General features: G+C 41.1%; 1 protein-coding gene across 7 annotated transcripts in view; it reads left to right on the top strand.

Moving 5' to 3' along the window:
* The window catches only part of OTUD7A (OTU deubiquitinase 7A), a 267,788-nt gene that overhangs the window by 113,459 nt on the left and 132,912 nt on the right, over positions 1-21,417 (top strand). The gene's annotated exons all lie outside the window — the stretch shown is intronic.

Below are 21,417 nucleotides of genomic sequence, written 5' to 3'. Positions count from 1 at the left end.
TGTGCTGTTCCCTGACTATATGGTGCCAGTGCATGTCACAAATGTTTTATCTACCCTGATTATCCATCATGTTAGAAGTTCACTGCAACAAACTGTAAATCAGCAGCTCATTGTTGGGAGTGCACAATGTGAAATAGAAGATTATCTGCATTGTAAATGAAGATTTGGATTCCTGTTGCTGTGACAGTTAATTTTAGAACTGACGATGTAGAAGAGGAGACTATAGACCACTTGTTGTTTCCTGTATTGTGTATCGAGCCATTCTACTTCTGCCTTTATTGTGGTGATAGCTGAAACATCCTGCAGTTCCTCGTGACTTTAGATCTAAGTGGAAAGCTTGACATTTATATATGCACACCTAAATCGGCCAGGACTGTGAAAAAACCCACACACCTGACTAATGTAGCGATGCTGATATCCCTTCCCCACCCCAGTGCAGACACAGCTATGTCAAAAGAAAAGTGCTTCCATCAACGTAGCTAACATCATTCAGGGACTTGCATGGTGTCAAGTATCAGAGGGGAAGCCGTGTTAGTCTGGATCTGTAAAAGCAGCAAAGAATCCTGTGGCACCTTATAGACGAACAGACGTTTTGGAGCATGAACTTTCGATGCATGCATCCAAAGAAGTGGGTATTCACCCACGGAAGCTCATGCTCGAAAACTTCTGTTAGTGTACAAGGTGCCACAGGATTCTTTACTGCTTATCATTCAGGGAGGTGGTGTTCCTATATTAACAGGGGAAAAAACCCTCTGTCATTGTAGGTTGTGCTTACTCAACGGTGCTGGTCTGACATAGCTGTGAGGGTTAGCCTCCATAGTGCAGACTTAATCTCTTTTAAAAAATGCAACTACGCTTTAAAAATCCAGTAATGATAGATTGACAAAGGCCATACTGAGGTCATAATTCCGAACTCAGGTGCACATGCACAGTTATCTGGCAACATGTGTACGAGAGATGCATAGCAATGGGCATATCCAAGGTCAGAGTTCTGTCCAGAATCACTTCTTAATCCAAAAAGGAAAGGAGAATAGAAAAAGAATGTATTTTACTGTTCTCAGGCAGTTTGTTTCTTGTAGCATCCAACAAATTTCTAAATGACTGCAGTGCGGGGCGGGAGTCAGGAGTTAAAAAATGTTTTATTTCTAGAAATCTCTTCCAACCGCTCGATAACCCACTTAAAGAATATTTTTTAATTGGTTCCAGCATTTGGTTTAGTGTGTGGATGGCTTGTCTGGAGGGATTTCTTATAGTTTCTTGGCAATGAGATTTGTGTTACTTATTCTGCTTCCACTTTCCACCAAGGTTTGAGTACAATTTCCTTAATGCCATTCAAGTCCTTTACCAAAGCCTACTGAAACCAGTTTAAAGACTCTTGTTGGCTTTGCCTTGGATCAAGTCCTTAATGCGCTGTCTTTTTTCACAAGGAGGGTAAGGTATTTCAGATCAGATCTGAAAATATTGACTGAAGATCATGTGGGATTCCATACCCTTAATTTTGTTTAGTTCACCTCTGGCACTGTTTTCCCCTATCCCTTTCATTTGTCTGTTTTCATTTGCTGTGTTTGTCTGATGCATGTGGTGAGCACCCTTGGGTAGGGACCATTTTGTTTTGAAATCTCTGTAAAGCTAAATTTGACATTTTGGTGCTATATAAATATAGTATAAATAATAATCATATTGAGTCCATATTCTTAGCCTCTGTTTCAGGTTCATTTGAAGGTGCTTCAAGCTCTGTAGATGTTTTAGAAAATCTTGAGAAAATTCAGGTGTTCTTCATTTATCTCAGTGCCTTAAGCTCTCGCCTCAAGGCTTCTAAAGGTATTCTTCAGGAAGTAAGTGGAAGGTTTAGGTGAGACAGTATCTCTCATTCTCTAACTCTTAAATTTGATTTGATCTCAGTCCTCCTATTCTGTGGTTTTTGTGCAGCTGAGTCACTAACTCCAAATGTGAAATATTCTCAAGCAAGTTTCCTGACCAAAGAATATTCAATGGAGTCCTTTTATCTCTCTTGGTAGCTTTTATTCTTAAAGAACTCAAACAACTTAGAAAATAATAGGTGATTAAAACCAACAGCGCTTCAGAAACCTGAACTATTTTAATAAATACTCCTGATTGATCTCTTAAAATAGATGATGATACTTTTTCTAAGGCTGAAGTTAAAAATAATTGGACTGAATTTTTTGTTCTGTTCTTTGCTCTTTTTTTTTTTTTTTTTAAAGATAATGACAGTATCTTGGCTAGTTTCCTGTTATCAGAGGGTTTTATGGATATTGGCTGAGGCTTCTTCAGCATCTCTCTCTCTCTCTCTCTCTCTCCTTTAGTTCAGAATGTCTGATCCTGTATCAGTTGAAAGAGCTTCTAAGCAACTAGACAGTCTTTGGTTGGAGTTATTTTTTTGACTTACTAAATTGTTATTTTTTGTCCTGTAGCTCTGAGTTTTGGATACAGGGAAATCTGTTCTTTTTGTACAGAAAGATGAGGGATAGCTTTAATGTGGCTTCATGGGTTAAACTGCACCCACTGAAATAAGTGCACATTAGTTAATCTGGGCCTCATCAGGGGATAGCCGTGTTAGTCTGTATCCACAAAAACAGCAAGGAGTCCAGTGGCACCTTAAAGATGCCACCGGACACCAATGTGCACTTGGCCACTTCTACAGGGCCCCAATCTCAGGTTTTGCCTGGCTGCCCCTCTGTCATGACAGAGGGGCAGCTGACAAATTTAAGTAAGTGGCATTGTGACCTAGTGCATAGGTTACAGCGCCATTCGGGTTTGGCTGGGTCACCCCTGCATCATGACAGAGGGGCAGCTAGGCCAAATTTGAGCAAGTGCTGTTGCAACTTGGTAATGGCGCCTGCCATTAATAGTAGGGGAGTAACTCACCTGCCCCAGCTGGGCACAGATCCCACAGTCACTGCCATTGCTGGCATCATCATGCCAGCCTGAGGAGGTCCCCAAAGCCGAGAGCCCTGAGGTAGGAGCGGGGTTCGGATTCAGGGATACCACTCCTACTTCTCCTAGGGAGAAGAGGGACCAGGAGCAGCACCATGGCTGACTGCAGGGCAGAGTGCCTTACCCAACTACCCCACAGACATGGGCCCTCTGTGACCAACTCATCCCTACAGACCTAATATAGTGGTATTTTAAATCTGTGTTTAAGTGTTTTGCAGGCTTAGGATATGAAGCTTGATCAGTGAATAAACCCTCTGATCACTTCTCTCCATGTCTCTCTCAGATTATTTCTGTCCCTGGATGGACTAATCTTCTGAGAGAGCCTAGCATGGGACAGCAGATAGTCTGAATGAACCCATATTAACCTATAACAGAAGTTATGATAAATGTGCTTGTGGCCTGAATTTGGCCACTTTTTTTCTCCCTTTCCAAAATAAAGTTGATTCTGAATAGCTTCTGGGGAGACAAAATAAAACCCAAGTAGAATGACATGGGTACAATATGGATCATTGTAAATTTAAGAGGCTCTAGTCTGCATAGAGCAAGACAAGAGACTTCATAAAAGGTTTTGTTGTTGCTATGAAATACAGAATAATATCAAACTGCAGCATCTGTCCAGGCAGCTTCCATGCATGGAGTCTCATTGAGTTAAGTGGAGTTTCATGTGCATTCTGGGTCATGCAAAGCAACTTCCAAGATCTAGGCCTTAGGCCCTATTGTTCCATGACACATGTACTTTAAAGAATTAAGGAAATTAGTTAGGGAAGTGGATTGGACTGAAGAACTTGTGGATCTAAATGCGGAGGAGGCCTGGAATTACTTTAAGTCGAAGCTGCAGAAACTATCAGAAGCCTGCATCCCAAGAAAGCGGGAAAAAGCCATAGGCAGGAGTTGTAGACCAAGCTGGATGAGCAAGCATCTCAGAGAGGTGATTAAGAAAAAGCAGAAAGCCTACAAGGAGTGGAAGATGGGTGGGATTAGCAAGGAAAGCTACCTTAGTGAGGTCAGAACATGTAGGGATAAAGTGAGAAAGGCTAAAAGCCATGTAGAGTTGGACCTTGCAAAGGGAATTAAAACCAATAGTAAAAGGTTCTATAGCCATATAAATAAGAAGAAAACCAAGAAAGAAGAAGTGGGACCGTTAAAAACTGAGGATGGAATGGAGGTTCAGGATAACCTAGGCATGGCCCAATATCTAAATAATACTTTGCCTCAGTCTTTAATAAGGCTAATGAGGAGCTTAGGGATAATGAAGGATGACAAATGGGAATGAGGATATGGAGGTAGATATTACCACATTGAGGTAGAAGCCAATCTTGAACAGCTTAATGGGACTAAATCGGGGGCCCAGATAATCTTCGTCCACGAATATTAAAGGAACTGGCACATGAAATTGCAAGCCCGTTAGCAAGAATTTTTAATGAATCAGTAAACTCAGGGGTTATACTGTACGACTGGAGAATTGCTAACATAGTTCCTATCTTTAAGAAAGGGAAAAAAAGTGATCCGAGTAACTATAGGCCTATTAGTTTGACATCTGTAGTATGTAAGGTCTTGGAAAAATTTTTGAAGGAGAAAGTAGTTAAGGACATTGAGGTCAATGGTAATTGGGACAAAGTACAACATGGTTTTACAAAAGGTAGATCGTGCCAAACCAACCTGATCTCCTTCTTTGAGAAGGTGACAGATTATTTAGACAAAGGAAATGCAGTAGATCTAATTATCTTGATTTCAGTAAGGCATTTGACATGGTTCCACATGGGGAATTATTAGTTAAATTAGAAAAGATGGAGATCAATATGAAAATTGAAAGATGGATAAGGAACTGGTTAAAGGGGAGACTCCAACGGGTCGTACTGAAGGGTGAACTGTCAGGCTGGAAGGAGGTTACTAGTGGAGTTTCTCAAGGATCAGTTTTGGGACCAATCTTATTTAACCTTTTTATTACTGACCTTGGCACAAAAAGCGGGAATGTGCTAATAAAGTTTGTGGATGACACAAAGCTGGGAGGTATTGCTAACACAGAGAAGGACCGGGATATCATACAAGAAGATCTGGATGACCTTGTAAACTGGAGTAATAGTAATAGGATGAAATTTAATAGTGAAAAGTGCAAGGTCATGCATTTAGGGATTAATAATAAGAATTTTAGTTATAAATTGGGGGACACATCAGTTGGAAGCAACAGAGGAGGAGAAGGACCTTGGAGTATTGGTTGATCACAGGATGACTATGAGCCGCCAATGTGATATGGCCGTTAAAAAAGCTAAGGCAGTTTTAGGATGCATCAGACGAGGTATTTCCAGCAAAGATAAGGAGATGTTAGTACCGTTATATAAGGCACTGGTGAGACCTCATCTGGAATACTGTGTGCAGTTCTGGTCACCCATGTTTATGAAGGATGAATTCAAACTGGAACAGGTTCAGAGACGGGCTACTAGGATGATCCAAGGAATGGAAAACCTGTCTTATGAAAGGAGACTCAAAGAGCTTGGCTTGTTTAGCCTAACCAAAAGAAGGTTGAGGAGGGATATGCTTGCTCTTTATAAATATATCAGAGGGATTAATATTAGGGAGGGAGAGGAATTATTTAAGCTTAGTACCAATGTAGACACAAGAACAAATGGGTATAAACTGGACACTAGAAAGTTTAGACTTGAAATTAGACGAAGGTTTCTAACCATTAGAGGAGTGAAGTTCTGGAACAGCCTTCCAAGGGGAGTAGTGGGGGCAAAAGACGTACCTGGCTTTAAGACTAAGCTTGATAAGTTTATGGAAGGGATAGTATGATGGTATAGCTTAATTTTTGCAATTGATCTTTGATCATCAGCAGGTAAGTATGCCCAGTGGTCTGTGATGGGATGTTAGATGGGATGGGATCTGGGTTACTGCAGAGAATTCTTTCCTGAGTGCTGGCTGGTGAGTCTTGCCCACATGCTCAGGGTTTAGCTGATCACCATAGTTGGGGTCGGGAGGGAATTTTCTTCCAGGGCAGATTGGCAGAGGCCCTGGAGGTTTTTTGCCTTCCTCTGCAGCATGGGGCATGGGTCACTTGCTGGTGGATTCTCTGCAGCTTGAGGTCTTCAAACCACAATTTGAAGACTTCAGTAACTCAGACATAGGTTAGGGGTTTGTTATAGAAGTGGATGGGTAGGATTCTGTGGCCTGCTTTGTGCAGGAGGTCAGACTGGATGATCATATTGGTCCCTTCTAACCCTAAAGTCTATGAGTCTATGAGTATATTGAATTCTGTGGGAGTCATACTTAGGTATCCAAGAATAAAAATTGCCCTTAGTGTTTATTTTCTTGGCAGATAAAACAAGATGCTATTTCAATATCAGACTCTGATTAGATTAAGGGTGGGAATCTGGTGAAATCACTACCAATCTAATTCTAATGGGATAACTGAGAAGCTAATTATTATGGAAAAATACCCTTGAACTAGAGGGTTTTTTTAAAATAGATAAACCTTGACAGTGCTCTTTTAAGGTATGTATTGCAGGAGTCCTTTATGTAAATATTCCCTCTAAGCATAATATCGGGACCACTCTGATCTGTGCAGACCTGTTCTTTCTGGTATAGTGTTCGCTAAGTGTACTGTCAGTGTGTGACAAAATCTGCTTTTTGGGCAGTCATGTGAGGGTCTTCGTCAAGAGAAATGACATTTTCGGAGAGCTTGGTTTGTCTATTAATAGGCAGCACTGTCACTGGGAAAGTTCAAGGAGTTTTAGAAAGTCTTTGTAAAAGTCTGAAGACATAACATCTTTAGGGAGCCTGAAATGATTGTAGAAGTGATAGGGATGGATGCCTTTAGAGGAAGGAAAGAGTGGGTGATCCCCTTCTAACGGATAATAGTCTTCCTATGAGGATAGAGAGAGAATTTTTTCATTCTGAGGAACACTTTCATTAGGGTCCTGATCTAACTTTAACATTTATTTTATTAGCATTTGCATATTCACCAAACCAAGCGATAGCATTCTTAGTGGCCAAGTGGAGCTCTCATTGCCCTGCTGAATTTGGTTAGGGGGCACTCCTCAACATGTGCATCATTGTTTGATTGGCACAATAGCTGCAGCTTGGTTTGTCTCAAAGACCCCAGCGGTCCTGGCTGGCTGCACAGAGGCCTTGCCCAGTTTGGAAGGGCCCACTGGCAACGTGGCAGGTCGAAGCCGAGTGGGCGAGCAGTAGGGACTGTGATAATGAACTGATTTGTGATTGATATTAAGCACCAGTCTTCTCACCACAGGGACTTTGCTGTCATGTCCTGGCATGGCAGCCTTGACCACAGTGGGGGTCGGGATGAAAGACTTATAGCTGGTGGGCTAAAAAGATAGCTGAACAAGGTCAGTTTTAGGTTGGCAAGTACCATCTCAAGCAGCTTGCCAGCTGCAGTCTCTGTCCTGATGTAAGTGGGAGCAATGTGGGTCAGAACTGGAAGCCATGGAAGATAAGTCGGTTGGAGAGTTCCTGTGATGATATGCACTGTTGAGTTGAGTTGCATATCAACAAATTTGATGTGTACTGACCGATTCCATACTGGTGCATGGTACTTTTGCTATTATGTATGAGATGGCAAGGACTGAGGGTTGGAGCGTCCGCTTCCTGTGAAGAACCAGCCAGTGTGAGGAGAAGGTTGTTGTGCATGTCTTGACCTTCACTGCTATCTTGCTCACGTGGCTTTTGTATGTCAGTGTTTGGTCAAAGGTCATGACTATGTAAATTGGGTATGCTTCAGCCTCTGGCTGTTTAGTTCTCTCTCAGCATTGATATGGTGGAGGTGAAATGTTCTAGAGATTTGTCTTGCTGGTGCTTGGCTGAAGCCACTAGGTCTTATGGTGATCTGCCAGTTTTGCAGCATCGTCACTCGGTCTTCTCCAGCTCAGAGAAAGTTGGAGCCTGCAGTTCGCAGCAGATGTCTGCATAGATGTGTCTGTTACAGATATCCCCATATTCCATTTTATTTCTTACAGCTGTCCCCATACTCCATTTTGTTTTGTTCTCCTCCTGTGGCCGGCCCTTCCCTAAGTTGCTTACCAGGGCCACTGCCCTTTTCAAAGGGATGGCCACTTGTGCTGTGTGCTAAATGGGACCACTGCCCTGTTCAAAGGGTTAGTCCTGTTATCACCTCGTTGAACCTGGGCTCGGTGTAGGGCAGGCAATGTCCAGAGCTGCAAGACCTATTGTGTTTTAAGATCCTGGGCATGAATCATAGGCCTCATGTGCTTTTGAGTCACCTATTGCACAGGACTCTGCCCAGACGTGGTTTCTGTGCTCACCTGCGTCTTTTCCCTGTGCCTCCCTCCCTGTGACAGAGGGAGCCTATCAGGATTACTGGCGGAAACTGCCGGAGTTGCCTTTAAAAACCAGACATTTTGAAACAAACATCAGAAAGGTTCCTGCATTGCTGCCTGGTCTGATCAGCCTAGGGGGTTCTGGGGGTCCTTTCTCCGCTCTCGTTTGTTTTTGAGCATACCCCCGTTTTTTTGAACCCCTCTCCCCATGAAGAACGAATTGCTACCTGAGAGATCTCCTGATTATTGAGACTGTACCGAGCCCTCCTTGCTTCTTCTGATGTTGCTGCTGCTGCTGCCTTGGGGACTGGTAAGAATCCCTCTGTGAAACTTTCCCTACTTTATTTTATTATTTTAGCTGCTGGCTCTGTTTCCCCAGCAGACAGACTCAAGCTAACCTTGGTCTGTGTCTTAAAACCTCTCTTAAACTCCGCGGCGCTTTGCTGCTAAAAATAAGTTTGTGCCGCTGCTAAGCTCTGCTCCTGTGGGCTTGCCTCTGGGCTCCCTGCTTTCAGCTGTATCCCTTGGCTTCAGCCACCATCCCTTGGCTTCCTTGGGAGCTGTATCCTGGGCACATACCACTCTGCCCTCTGTGACTTCCCCATAGCATAAGGTGCACCATAGGTTTTGGGTTTTTTTAGTTTAATAAGTCATAGTTTAAGATTATAGAGCTTGTAAGTTCACCTGCCTTGTTATAGTTACTGTTTTGTTGCTCTGTATAGTTGCTTGTTATAGTTTTGCTTAGAATTGTGATATTTTTTGTTTTGCCTAGTCGTTGGTTAAGATAGATAAGGTTTTTTGCTGCTTAAATTCGTCTTCCCGCTGTCCCGATCTCTCCCTGAACTTTCCTGTGTCTGTTTTCCCCCGCTCCAATCTCCCCCTCTGTATATTTCTCCGTGTCTATAGATAAGGTTTTTGCTGCTTAAATTCGTCTTCCCGCAGTCCCGATCTCTCCCTGAACTTTCCCATGTCTGTTTTTCCCCCACTCCAATCTCCCCTCTGTGTGCTTCTCCGTGTCCCCATGTTATAACCCTTTGCTGCTACCCCCCCCCGCGTCTGCATCACCCTCCAAACTCCCAAACCCCTTGCTGCTTCTCCCCCTGTGAAACTTCCCAAACCCTTTGCCATTTTTTTTCCTTTGTTTTTGGTGTCCGCTTGTTGCTTAAACCTCTCTCCAGCCCTTCTTTACACTTCTCCGCTGCCCCCCGCCCTCGAAGATCACCATCACACTGCTCATTGTCCTTACCCTGCAGGGCTTCAGAATCTCTCGCTGCTTCCAGCCGCACTCTCCTCTCATCAGTTGCCACTAATCATTCACTCCCCTCCTCCCCTCCTGTTCCTTGACCCACTTCCTTTTTACACTCTTGCAGATTATCTGCTATCCTAGCCTCACAAATTAAGTCATTACTTTTCTTTTATACCGTTACATTGCATAAGTTCACTTATAGTCACATTTTACTTGTAATTATAACACCCCGTTGGTTGCTTCCACTTTTCTGATATACTTTGTATTTACATGATACCATTGTGTTACATTGTGTATAAGGCCACTAACCACTTAATACATTCTGTCTAAGATTTTGACCATTTTATATAGAAGCTACCATTTATTTTGCATTTCTTTTGATACACTTATTGACTGTACTGTATCCCATTGTGCTGAACCCCACTTACTGTACCCCACTGTTAGAACTTCCTACACTGTTCAATAAGAACCCCCCCATCATTGTCTATTGTAAACGCCCTATACACCCCATCCCATCATATTTCATTGTTAAATTCCCACCACTTCCTTTTTCCTTTAATAAAGAAATTAATTTGCACCCCACCTGTGTGGTAATTGCTCCCCAAGATCCCATATACCTTCAGGCAGGGACAAGATGAACTTCTGTTACTGGGTCATTGATGTATAGATTGAGCAAGCTTGTGTTTACTGTAATGAGAGATGGATTAGGCCCTTGTTTCCTAAAGTCATCAGTCCTGTTAATGTTTACAGGTCAATTTGGTTCATTAGGCAGTTCTGTTAATAGGAGTTGTACATGTTTATCAGTAGCAAAACAAAGTCATATTGGGAAAATGTCAATAAATGCATTAATTGTGTACATAAAATGCAAATACATTTGTTTTGCATGAACAAATGTTGATCTGCACACAAATTAAATTGTATGGAGAATTGTGCATTTGCAAATTTAAGGAGACCCACTGAAAATGTGGCCCAAAAAATTTAGCTCGCTTGTTTTTATAGTAGTTCAAAAATGTTGACACACAATATGTTTAGTATATTGAAACCCCATACTTTAAAATCCCTGCATCATCAACTTTTCCAGTTCTGGTACATATTGGTGTAATGTTTCATTTATGGGCAGGTATCCAGTCTCACAATACCTCTGTGAGGCAGAGAACTACTCTCCCTATTTTACCAATGGGAAGCTGAGGTACAGCAGGATTATTTCATTTATTATTCACAATATTTATTGTATTGTGGTAGCACTAGAAGCTCCAGTCATAGCGCCAAGGCCCCCCAATGTGATAGGCACTATACAAGCACATAATAAAGACCATCGTTGCCCTAAGGAGCTTACAGTCTTAAGTATAAATATAAGACAATAGATGGTACACAATCAGACAGCAAGAACACACAGTAGCAATGAGATAAACTGGTGAGAAAGAAGAAGAATTGTCCACTGCACACCAGAGGCCTAACCAAATGACTTGCCCTAAGTCACACAGCAAGTGGGGCAGAGCAAAGAATTAAACCTGAATCTTCCCAGTGCCAGGCTGGTGCCATAAGCCCTGGACCAGGCTTCTTTTCCAGTTGAAGAATATTCAGAAAGGGAACTGGTTTGCTTACTCTGCAGACACAAATGTAGATGTCCTGATTAACAATGATATTCAAAATAAACAAATAAACCATCAAATCTAGCTAGACTAAAACAGCAATCAAGTTTTCTGTGATCTCTCCCAGCATCCATACTGAATAATTGTTTTTTTAAAAAAAGTCTGGCATAATCTATATTACATTTTATTTTTGTGAAAATAGAGAGCTGAAAGACATACTCCTAATTTAAGCAGTACTCATCGGTTTGTATTAGTTGGCTTTTTTCATGTTTACAACACAACTAAAGAATATGTCTGTAGTATTTATGTAAATTCTTTTTGCTTAGACACCTGAAAATCAAGGTTAGGAAGGTATGATGGGGTGTCCACCTCATACAAGGCCCGAGTAGGTAAAAAGGAGCATTTAACCTGTGATGAAACCTAATAGCTGATGAAGCCCAGCTGGGGGAGGAGGTGGGGACAGGCATAAAAAGAGGAAGCTGGTTGTAAGCAAAGGGCTGCAGTCACTCCTTAAAGTGTAGGGGAATTGGCAAGAGTCAAGGAGGACTCCTAGGAAGGAGTAAGTCCTGGAATCCTGCCTGGGAATACAGACTGTGACAAGATCTCAAGAAAACCAAAATAGGAAACTCCATTGGCAACCTGGGGGGGAAAGGGGTGGGGAGAGGGCAGAACAAGAGATGAAAGGTGGGAAATAGCCAAGGAAACAGCAAAGGGGTCTGGGATTGTATAGACCGTGGTTGCTATTCACAGCATGCATAGACTGGAACCCAGAGTAATAGGTGGGTCCAGGTTCCCTACAACCATTGGAGAAGTGGCACCATCTGGGGAGTGGAGCAGAGGACTGCCTGAGACACTTCATCCAGCAAACTTTGTACAATGGAAGGGGAAAACGGCAGGACCTAGGTGGAGGGCCAAGCCACAAAGAGGGCAATTGAGTCCGAGAGAGTGACTGTGGGTCAAGCAACTAGAGGAGGGGGCATCAGACTGGTTGAGAGCTAATTCCCAGATGAGCCACAAGGAGTGCCCCAGCAGTGAGCAGCAAACCCTGTGACAGTTTGTCATTATTTTTCTTAAAACATAAATAAGGATTCTTGGTTACTGAGCAATAGTTGCTATAGTAATTTGATGATTAGTCAATACCATTTTGTAGATTTAGCCAGTCACATCTTAAAAATCTCATTCCACAGTTTGAAATCCTTAACAGCAAATGTCTGATTAAATATTATCAGCAAGCACGACTTGTTTCTGACACTGGTTGCTGCTACTTGAATGTTGCATTGTGAATTCCAGGTAGCATGACCAGACCGCAAATGTGAAAAATCGGGATGGGTGGAAGGTAAGAGGAACCTATATAGGAGAGAGACCCAAAATCAGGACTGTCCCTTTAAAATCGGGACATCTGGTCACCCTAATTCTAGGGGAGTGAGAAAAGTATGGTATCCTTTTGTGGCAATAGTGAAAGTGTGTGTGGGGGGGAGGACAGAGTGGAAAAGTATGATCAGAGAGGCACCATATACAGATAGTTTTCCCTTCCCTTATGGTTCGAACCTGGACTGAGTAGGCTTTTACTCTGAAAATTCAGCAGCCATAATGTGACAGTTGAGAGATGGTTTTCAGGCATCTCTCTCAGCTTGTCAAAGTTCAAATCTCTGGATTAAGAGAGATGCAAAATAACAGTGCAGTAGCTTTAAATGTACCTATATACTAAACAGCATTTGTTTATAATCCCAGTTTCATTATTGCAGGTCTTTTTGATATAAACTGTAGTGGAGATTTCAGGCCTGAGACTAGTCAAGTAACTGTTGTGGTGAGTTTAAAAAAAAAAGTCTCGGAGCAGGGTTGTATTTCCTCTGATTGTTTCATTTCTTAAAAGTTGGGAATACTAGAAAACACTTATTTAATTGTGCTTACCTATCTATTAGGATTGCCTTGTATAGATGTAAATTATAGGGAAGAAGTTGCATGGATTTGTTTGGTGAGAAGAATTGTTAGTGGGGAAAACAATAAAATATTGGTAAAATGTTTATATTTAGCTTCAGAGAGTTTAAAGGTATCACAACTGGTGATTACAGAGTATTGAGAAAAGTGTAGTCTGCAGTAAATCTGGGTCTCACTGGCCAATGGATGATCCCAAATGATATATCCTACCCAATGGGAGCAGTTAGTAGCAATTGAAAAGAGGAGGAGAAGCAATATGTGCTACACTGAAACCCTGTAGAGTTTTGACAACATGTTGTAATCTGTCTGGAGGGGTAAGATGATACAATAAGACCTCTCATCAGCAGTGTCAAATTCCACCAACAAGTTCAGCAGAAGAATGGAAAGATTCCTGCTGTTAGAATCCTGCTGAGGTTGGATGGTTGTCTTAATTCTGTAATCTGGATGGAAGCTGCTGTACTACTCCTCAGATTTCTAAAGTAATGGATTGGAGCTGAGAATTCTTAGTCCATTTCCCCCCAGGGACATCAGCACCACCTATTCTCTCCTCCCCCCTCTTTTTTCCCCCTTATCCCTGTCTGCTACAAGTGGCTGAAGAGAATCCCAGTTCCACCCACTTTCCATCTGCACCTCTTCCACCCCAGTTCTCTCACTGCTTTGTTCTGAACCCCTTGTCCTCAGCTCTTTCCCAGCATCAGGCAACATAGGAATCTTGGCAAAACTCAAATACATTTTGAGGTATAAGAAGAGACTTGCTGGCATGGCAAGGACACAGGACCTGCAAGGATCTTTTATCCCAACTCAGCTCCTTCACCTGGTGCACAGAAACCCTCTCTCCTCCTTATTACAAATTATGTCCCAGAGATTCTTTTTTAGCTGAGGAATATGGTCAGTGCCAATGCTGGGTAACATTTCAGGATGGGACAGTTTCCTAGGAGTTAAAAATAAAACCAGATGGTCATGTGTCAGAATGTCCCTATGCACTCTAAAGCTCGTAAAAAGCTACCCTATAAATTTGATTATTTGTATTCTAATTCTTATAATGTGCCAATCAGTCTGTAGGTGCGGGTACAGCATGGGAAATCATGTCACCAACAGACTTACTACTGCACACCCACACTCAGACTTCCTACCTCATCACCAGCGCTCAGACCAGAGTCTGAGTAAAGAAATTGGCTTAGACTGTGCCTTAAAGACCAAGAGACATGAGCTTTCTCAGACCAGTTGGGGCAAGCAAACTCTGCAGTTAGATGAGACTGCCCTTTCTCTGGCTGCCTAAGTGGTCATGTCTGGAGGGGCTATAACTACCCTAAATGGCCTCATGTACCATCACAGCATTTGGGGAAAAGTGATCACTCAAGTATCCAAAAAGATGGGGGAAAGTCTAGAGACCCAGATGATATGCAGTCATGGGGAAACCGCAAGAGAAGAACTATAGAGATAATGTCACAACTTGACTTGCACCTTGAAGCAAATAGAATAAGGCAGCATAGTCTTTGGTTTTACAGGATCTCTGTGGCTAACACTGCAAAACTGTCAAGCAGCTGAGTTATGCAACAGCTAGAGCTTCCCACTGGAGAAGTGTAGATTGAACTGCAAAAATAGAAACACAGAGACATAGATAACTGTGGCAAGTTCTACAGCAGAGGGAGTAATCTCTTTACCAGATCCAAATGAAAAACCAATATCTGAAAACCTAGAAGCAATTAGACATCCAGAAATTCTCTGACATTTCAAACCTCTTGCATAAAAGTTTACAGTATATGATTCTGCTCTCTAACAGAAACAGGTACCACCTACCACATGCCCTATGGCCCCAGTCCAGCAAAACATTTAGTCATTTGATTTCAGCAATACTTCAACATATGCTTTAAGTTAAAGCAGCAAAGAATCCTGTGGCACCTTATAGACTAACAGACGTTTTGGAGCATGAGCTTTCGTGGGTGAAATGCATCTGAGGAAGTGGGTATTCACCCACGAAAGCTCATGCTCCAAAACGTCTGTTAGTCTATAAGGTGCCACAGGATTCTTTGCTGCTTTTACAGATCCAGACTAACACGGCTACCCCTCTGATGCTTTAAGTTAAGTACAACATAAGGGCTTTGCTGAATCAGGGGCTAGATCTCTTTTTCTCTGTATAGAAATGGTTCAGATATGTCTGAGTCAATGTGTCTTTAGTCTTTAGAAATTATAACAGCATGGGCTTGTCTATATGGTCAGTTTAGTGCATGGAAGGCTCAAATGCTGTAGGTTGACATCCCAGCTTGCCATACACTAGTTGATCGGTAGATGAGCATCTGTAACTTAAAAAATTGAGGCATTTATGTTAATTCCCACATATACTGCTCATGCACAGGCAGAACTATTTTTTCTTCAGTGAACTGTATTTTAAACTATTGTTTCTACTTGATTTTGGAATACATAGTGTTCACTTTTTGATTCCTTTCAAAAGGTGTCAGTTGCTCATTTCTCTACCTCCAAAATAATAGCAGTATAGTTAATGGACATAGCAAGGAATCCATTTTAGCAAACAGTGTCAATTTGCCAGTAAATCCCATATACTCCTTGCAGTGATAAAGATGTAGAGAATATCATTATCTTTGTCAGCTCTCATATTTTTGCTTACACACATTTGCCATTCTGGACAGATGCCAATGAATTGAAAGCAATGACATTTTTGTAGCTGTATAATGTGCTAGTATTTTCCTATGGTTTATCAGACACAATATAACCACCAAAATCTTACTTAAGAAAGGCTTATGAATTCTTAAAACTAATGCTTAGCGGCACTGTAGAATAAAGCTAATAGACAACTATTTTAATGATGCAGTTGTGCAGGGTGTTTTCTAAACAGTTTCCTATTAAAAACTGTGTCAGCCTGGTACAATGTGATTTTATTATTTATGTGTGAGTGTGTGTGTGTGTGTGTGTGTGTATTTACTATTGATACATTGTATTATCTGTCACCTATAGTTGGAAATAAACTTCATAATATGGGCTGTCCTGCAGTATGCAGGGCTTTTATCATTTGTAAAGCCAGCACACAGAGAACAGGAGGAGGTTCCCTTGGTGCCCTCCTTCCCCCCAGCCCTCCAAAGAATCCTGTATATTCTGGGCCTGATTCTCCATTGCCCCGCTCCTTGTGTAGTCATTTCCACTTGTGCAAAATGGATGTAAAATGTTATGACTTGGAAGCATTTCACACTCTGTCTGCACAGGTGTAAATGACTATGAGGTGGAAGGAAGTGGACAACCAGGCCTTTTTAATCTCTAATATTACATAACGATACACTTAGGCTCACGTTTCTTTATTCACTGCCAAAGACACTGCTGTTCATTCTTCTCCACCCAACTCATATTTTCAGGCACTTATTCCTATTTCAGTTTTCCAGCTCCCAAGATACAGGGAAAAGGATAAAGTTCAATACAAGATTTTATCATCTGGAAATTTTGTGTTAACAAAATGCAACCAATACTGTATTATTCCATTGCCAAAAAAAGAGTAACCCTGAGAAGTGTTCCCTACATCTACAAATGTAACATTTCAGATTTGAGAGTGTCAGAAGTGCTTGGGACAGTTGTACCCATAAAGTCTTCCTTACCTATCTCTCTGTTCTGTTTTGAACCCTGTGAAACAGAAATAAATCTGAAATTTAAGTTTTCTTTGTGTGAAATTTTGTCAATTTTTCAACCAGCTCCAATTTTATATATTGTGGACTTGGTGTTGTGGGAATTTTTCTAACACAAACTCACAGTGGATTACAAAACCACTTAGGCATCTGCTTAAGTCCTCTGCTGTTCAGGACAGTACTTAGGTAAAGGTTAACTTTAATATGCTTAAGTCCCATTGATTTAGAATGCTGAAAATTAAGCATGTATTTAAGTGGTATTCTGAATAGAGGTGCTTTACTGAATTGAGGGAGGTCATGGTGGATAAAATAAAGTGGAAATTAAGTTAACCTTATAAACTAAGGCTCAGGAGAAGACAGTCCATGTTTGGAAATAGCCATGTTTCTCTTAGATGATCTGTATTAATTACTAACAGAGGTGAGTCTGTGTCTCGGTCACTATAAATACTTTAGAGATTCAAAGTAATTCCTATGAATTTTTTTTGATGACACATTTTCTTTCTGTCACTCAGGCTGCTGTTCCTTCCTTAATAATTCACCACCTTGTTACCTGGGCAGACAATTTTCTGAGCAATTTTGTGACCTAGTGAACTAAAAGCTGAGCGGCAGCATTAACTCCAGTTCCCTTACTGTTGATGGTTTGTCAACTCAAATTCAAAGCCAATCTAATCTGATGGGTCTGATGTTTAATTTTGCTTTCTCCCTTAATAATTGTTCGGCTATTTTGCAAATGTGTGTGTGGCAAATATTTCTGATCACAAGTGGAACATCTTTAGAAATGCTGTAAAAAGAGAATGAAAAGTCTTTATGTAACTGTCTGAATGCTATGGGATGCACTTCACATGGAGAAAATTGGGGAAGAAAGTATGAAAGCTTAGTTAAAAGAAACCAGTTGTTGTTTGCTGCATCAAATGTGGTTTGGTTTTGTAGATTTGTTTTATTTACTGAATTCAATTATCTAAAGTGTGGACTAAGTGACTTTTTTTTTAATACTTTAAAATGTGATATGTCTCAGTAAAAATTATTTTCAGTCTCTGGAGCTATGTAAAGTTGGGGGGTCTTTGTACCATACATGTCACAAATTAAAAAAAATATACAATTCAACCACAGAGAGATGGTGCCCTCTGAAAAGGATAACAGTTTGCTCTTATCCGTCACATTGCCTCACCAGTCAAGAGGAATCAGCAATGTTAATCAGGCACTTAGAGTATTCACATTAGAAAAATAAATAAATAAACTTTATGTGCCATCTCCAACCATTGGCTATATTTGCTAATAGCAGTCGCAGAAGGACCGCATGCCATTGTAGGCAATCTCATCATACCATCCCCTCCATAAATTATCAAACTCAATCTTAAAACTAGTTAGATTTTTTGCTGCTGTTGCTCCCTTTGAAAAGCTGTTGCAGAACTCAGTCCTCACATGGTTAGAAACCGTCATCTAATTTAAAGCTTAAACATATTGATGTCCAGTTTATAGCCATTTGTTCTTGTGCCAGCATTTGCCCTTAATTTAAATAACTTCTCCCACTTTTGAGTGTTCATGTTGCAATCATATTGCCCTTTAGTCTCCATTTTGTTAGGCTAAACAAGCTAAGCTCCTTAAGTCTCCACTAGTTTGAATTCATTTTTCTTAAACATGGGAGACCAGAATTACATACAGTATTCCAGATGAGGTCTTCACAAGTGCCTTGGATAATGGTAATAACACTTCCCTATCTCTACTGGAAATACCTCACCTGAGGCATCCCAGGATTGCATTAGCCTTCTTCACAGCCACATCATATTGGTGGCTCATAGTTGTCCTATGTTCCTCAACACACTCAGGTCTTTTTCCTCCTCTGTAGCTTCCAACTAATAAATCCCTAGTTTGTAGCAAAAATTCTTGTTGTTAGTACCTAGTGCAAAATGCAATGTCATGCAAGTGCAAAGTGCAAATATCAGATTTCATCCCATTTCTATTACTTGAGATTTGAGGACTTCAGAAACTCAGCCAGAGGGTATGGGCCTATTACAGGAGTGGCTGGGTGAGGGTCTGTGGTATGCAATTTGCGGGAGATCTGATGAGATGATCATGATGGTCCCCTTTGGTGTTAAAGTCTGTGAGAGCAGATGAACTGATCCAAAGCCCACTGAAGTTGATGGAAACCTTTCTACTGACTGGGCTTTCAATCTGGTTCACAGTGTATTTTTATTAGGGCTGTCTTTGTTTTTAATTTTAAATCTTCAGAAGTGAAAACATTTTGCTTGTGATTCAACCCCTTTGTCCGTTGCATGCAAACAGCATGGCATTTTCTGTAGTCCTTCAAAGTGGATTTCAACTTCCTCTTCTGAGGGGATTCTGACATTATATAAATGAGAACTTCAGGTGCTAAGTATTAAATTTATTTATGCATTTATCCATAAGAAGAATGTTCTTTGAGGAAGACTGTGCTTTCATAGACTGATGATATCTGCTCCAAGTGGGTATGCAACATTATGAGAGTGAGCAAGTTTAATAGTTACAATTGCCATTAGTAGCAAACATGGTAATGGTTCAGTAGTGTAGGAGGTGCTGTGTTCATTTGGTTAGAACAAGAAGTCTGGCAGCCAGCTGGATTCTGAATTTCTAATTTTTCATGAGTCACTGCCTCCTTCCTTACAGTTTGTTTTCTTTCCTTGCTTAAGTCTTTCTTTCCTGTCCCATCTGGGTGTGTTTTTATTACTAAAAGTGGCTTTCTGGTGAAAAGGACCTTTTATCAGAAAGTCTGATTGAAAGATTAATTCTTGCCTAAATTGAAAGCTGAGAGAACAGAACTTACCAGCTTGTGTTATACGCTGTCCCTGTCATACAGAGGCAAGTTTCTCACAGTTCCCTCATAAAGCCGGAGTGCCCCCGTTTTTTCCAAGAAGTAGGTGTTCTTGGGTTTCTGATTAGTTACTACTTAGAGAGCATTGGCAATGGGATAATGCCACACTTTGACTTGTTCTATTTCAGTAAAGTTGCAGCTGTGGCCATAGTCCAGTTACCAGTGTATTGCATTCTCTTCCCACATCAGCCAGAGTGGCATTAACAATAGAATGCCCAAGTATTCTCTGTTTGTGTGTATGAGTCTTTGAAGATGAAGCCTCTACAACACAAAGCAACATCTTTTGGGAAAACACCTGTTTAGGCTTTTGGCATGACCTCTGGTGCAACTTATGAGATGGGTTACATGTGAGCTACAAAGCTATTGGCACTCACGGAATATGGGGTTCTGATGACTTGTGTCACCATGAGAGCAATGCAAAGGTGATTCATGATGTCATAAAGGCAATGAGAGATGGCTCTGGCTTTCTTATATTTCAAGGATTTCAAGCTTATTAAGAAAACCTTGTTCTAGTTGGATGGCTCAGGATATTTGGATTTAAGGGCCATTCACTTTGAAGTCAATGTTTTGAGTCATTCCCAAGTTGAGGCTGACCAAAAGTTATCAATATGGGTAAATATTTATGTGGTCATCTATATGATCTCAGGCCAATCCTTGTCACAAAAATTCATTAACAGAAATGACTGTCAGCCTCTGAATTGAGGTCAAGGATTAAATCGGAATAGAGAATGATTTAACCACTTGCCCATGGACTTGTCCTCATCTGGACCAAGACATAGTGACAGGGCAGAGAGGAAAAGCCTGAACTACTGCCTGTGTTGCACCTGTCCTGTGAAAAGAGGACTTCAGTTTTTAGTGTTGCCAATCTTTCTCATCCCTCAAATATTAAATTAGCTTTGAGGCAGCTTGGCTAAGGCCTCTTGCTAGTTTTAAACTCCAGATTTAGGTTTGAACATGCCCCATCTCTCTGATGGGCCACACCAAAAATTTCCTTATGCAAATATAAATGAAGTCCTGTGGGTCCCACCCCTCTCACACATGGTAGATGGACGGACTGTCTTTTTATCGCTTGTGTCATGTTTTCGGTAGTACTAAATCAGCTAAATAAAATAATATCCTTAATTTGTGTCTTTCTGTCTCATGATGGAAAATACCCAGAAAGAAAAGCTATGAAACTGAGCAGTCAAACATGTATGTTTAAAATCATAAAAATGAAGTTAGGAAAAAATAGGGGGTTATGAGGGGAGCTGGTCTGAAATGTTGGAGGTGTTTTCCATACAGAAATATTGGAGTTTTTTAACTGAAAACTCAAACCGAAAATGTTCAGATGAAAGTTTTGGGTTTTAATTTATTTCATTTTTTCAATTTTCTGTAGAAAGCATGCTTTTGGGGGAGGGACTCATTTGTTGAAAACCTAGTTTTCCATCAAAAGTAGTTTTGACAGAAAAATTTTGACCAGCCATAGCCATGAATTGGGAGGGATCAATGGAGGAGGAGCTGTGAGGAAGAGAGGGACCTATTGATAAATGTGTGGGGCTAAGAAGGAAAAGACAAGTAGGATGTAGACTGATTTTACTGTCCAAGAAAGGAAGTGTTAATGCCTTTGGGATAAGCATACAAATTTTCAGCTCATTAACCAAACCAGATCTGACCCTATTGGGGTTCACTCATCCCTCATAGTTGCCGAGTCATAGATAGTGTCTAGGCCCCAACAAAAGTCAATGGGAGTTTTGCAATTAACTTTGATGGCACTTGAGCTTGCCCGTGCACATTTTGTAATATTATTTGACTCACCATAAATTCCTAATAATATGTTGCTTTCAACCACATTAATGTGTGTATGTGTGTGGCCGTGGGGGGAATAGGTGATATTTATTATTGTAAGAAAGGTCTCTTACTACTGGAACGGTGCGCTAGT

The sequence above is a fragment of the Gopherus evgoodei genome, chromosome 10 (assembly GCF_007399415.2).
Source record: "Gopherus evgoodei ecotype Sinaloan lineage chromosome 10, rGopEvg1_v1.p, whole genome shotgun sequence".
NCBI classification, from domain to species: domain Eukaryota; kingdom Metazoa; phylum Chordata; order Testudines; family Testudinidae; genus Gopherus; species Gopherus evgoodei.
This window is presented reverse-complemented; position numbering and strand designations above follow the sequence as displayed.